This window comes from Echinops telfairi, unplaced genomic scaffold (assembly GCF_000313985.2).
Source record: "Echinops telfairi isolate 266 unplaced genomic scaffold, ASM31398v2 ScPeMD7_3533;HRSCAF=4204_1, whole genome shotgun sequence".
Classification (NCBI taxonomy): domain Eukaryota; kingdom Metazoa; phylum Chordata; class Mammalia; order Afrosoricida; family Tenrecidae; genus Echinops; species Echinops telfairi.
This window is the reverse complement of record NW_022107432.1, coordinates 4,566,293-4,569,126: the sequence shown is the minus strand read 5'-3', so window position 1 is coordinate 4,569,126 and position 2,834 is coordinate 4,566,293.

Sequence of the window (2,834 nt, the reverse complement as noted above, 5' to 3'; positions counted from 1 at the left end):
CGTGCTTCGCCCACAGCAACAGTGGCACCTTTTATTTGCATTTAAGCCCACTGTCCTTGAGTTGCTTCAGGCTCTTGTAACCCTAAAGGGCAAGTAGAACTGCTCCTTTGGATTAATGCAGCTGTAACTTTTAATGGAAACACACAATCTCATCTTCCCTGGAACATTTGGTGGGTTTAAACCACGAAACTTCTGTTTTTCAGCTTGAAGTTGAACTCCCTGCACCACCAGGATGCTTTCATTTTCATTTAAAGCCACTGTCATTGATTTGATTCTGACACATAGTAACCCTAAAAGGCATTTGGATTCCTGAGGCTGTATATTCACAGGAAATTCATGTGTTGTCATTTCTGGTTCACTATAAACTGGTAGATAAGCAGATTATAATTTCTACTCAGGAAGCTGTCCTTCTCAATTGGGTAGTTTCTCTTTTAAAAGTGAAGGCTATTTGGAGATGGCTTAATCTAATCCTATTGTTTATCAAGCAAAAACTCCAGGTTTAAGGAGATTAAAATAATTGATGCTTTGCAGGAAGCCATGTCAGAATGAGGATCAGATCCGTATCGCCTTTTGTGGTACTTAATTGCTAAATATTATCACTGTGTCACTGTCCTTCACCCCAACATTACCATAACATTTAACTAAATGAGTGCAGAAACTGCACTGAGAGTTCAGTATAACAAAATTTTGTTTCATTTCCCCCTAAATCATGACTGTGGAGGTATAACTCACTACCGTTGAGTCTGCTGCCTCATAGCGAACCTAGCATCCAGACAGAACTGCTGCCAGAGTTTACAGGTGAAGTTTACAGAAGAAAGGCCTGTCGTTCTCCCAAGAAACTGCTGATGGTTTCCGAAATGCGGACCTTTCAGAGTGCAGCCCAAGGTGTAACCACGATGCCACCAAGACTCCTCAAAGGATAAAAAAGTAACCTTGAAAAATGCACGTATTTCAAGTATACCCTTGAATAAAAATTTCTAATTAGTAGAGAAGTAAAAATATGATCATAATAAAATTAATGTTCATATCAATTCCAATGTAAAGAAAACCAAAATCATCACAACTGGACCAACAGACAACATCATGACAAAGGAAGAAAAGATCGAAGTGGTTTAGGACTTAATTTTACTTGGAACCCCAATAAATGGTCATGAAAGCAGGAGTTCAGACATCAAAACTGAACAACTGACATCACATTGAACAAAACAGCTGTAAATCATGTCTTTAGGGTGTTAACGAGCAAACTCTGAGGACTAAATGGACCTGACTCGGGTCAGGTGTTTGCAATGGCCTCATCTGCAAATGAAAGCCTGGCAATGACAAGAAACACTACGAAGAACTGAGGGATTCCAATCACCATTGGTGAAGAATATTGATAGTACCTTGGACGGCCAGAGAAACAAACAAGTTTGTCTTGGAAGTACAGTCAGAATGATCCTTCGAAACCATTCCCATGAGGCTTCTGATGTAACGTGGACATATTATTGAGAAAGGCCAGTCCCTTGAGAAAGTGATACTTGGTACAGCAGAAGGTCGGTGACAAAGGAAGACTCTCAACAAGATGGATTGCGACAAAGGGCTCAAACACAACTGTTTCCTTTTGTTGAATCTCTAAGATTCAGAACTGATTCAGTGAAACCTAATCCCAACAATGTGCTTAGCTATTATCTGAAAGGCTGGAGGTTCAAGTCTACTGAAGATGTGCCTCAGAAGACAGGCATAGCAAGCTACTTCCAAAATATCAGCCATTGAAACCCCCATGTAGCCTTGTTTTACTGTGAACACATTTGGGGTCATCATAAGCCAGAAGAGAGCAGATGGCAATTATTTACAATATTTATTTTAGCTTCAATTTTATGGCATTTTCATTTCTCATAGTTTACTGTTCATAAATAGTGGGAATTCATGTACAAATTCAGAAAATGTTTGAGTGCTATTCTGTGCTTAATTCTGGAGATAGTTATCACTCCAAGTACAATCCAAGCACACTCCATTGAACTGATTCTGATTGATAATACAGAAAAGAACTGGTCCATAGGGTTTTTCTGAAACTGGAACTCTATGATAGCAGACAGCTTCATCATTAACCTGCAGTGTGGCTGGTGGGTGTGAACCTCTGACCTTGTAGTTAGCAGCCCAATATGTAACATGCTGCAATACCAAGGATACCTGGAGGTAGATGCAAGCATAAAAAAATATTGTTCATATTTTCAAGAAGATTGCTCCTTTAGGAGTTATCATTATCCTCCAAATCATGCAGTTTTATATGAGATGTGAAAGAATATACTCAGGAAGAATATTGTCTCTTACCCTACAAAACCATTAGCTTTCTTTTAATTGTTCTTAATTACTTTAATAATTTCACACAGCATTTTTTTCCTATCTAACTTAAAAACAAGTATTCGCATTAACTTTTTTCCCCCCTGGTAGCCCCAAAATTTGCAGAAAGCAACTGCAAGGTAAATGAAAAGCTGAGTAACTTTTCCAGTGATCTGATATTTTCTCACATGCATAAGAAATGAATCTACACCAGCCCGTGTGACCACGAGGTGTAGAAGGACCAGGTATCAGACATCAAAGAACAAAAAATCATATCAATGGGTGCCCACCTTCCCAATATCACTGAAGACAAATATGTGCATAAGCAAATGTGGTGAAGAAAGCTGATGGTGCCTGGCTATCAAAAGATATAGTGTCTGAGGTCTTAAAAGGCTTGAAAATAAACAAGTGGCCATCTAGCTCAGAAGCAACAAAGCCCACATGGAAGAAGCATACCAGCCTGTGTGATCACGAGGTGTGGAAGGGGTCAGGTATCAGGCATCAAAGAACAAAAA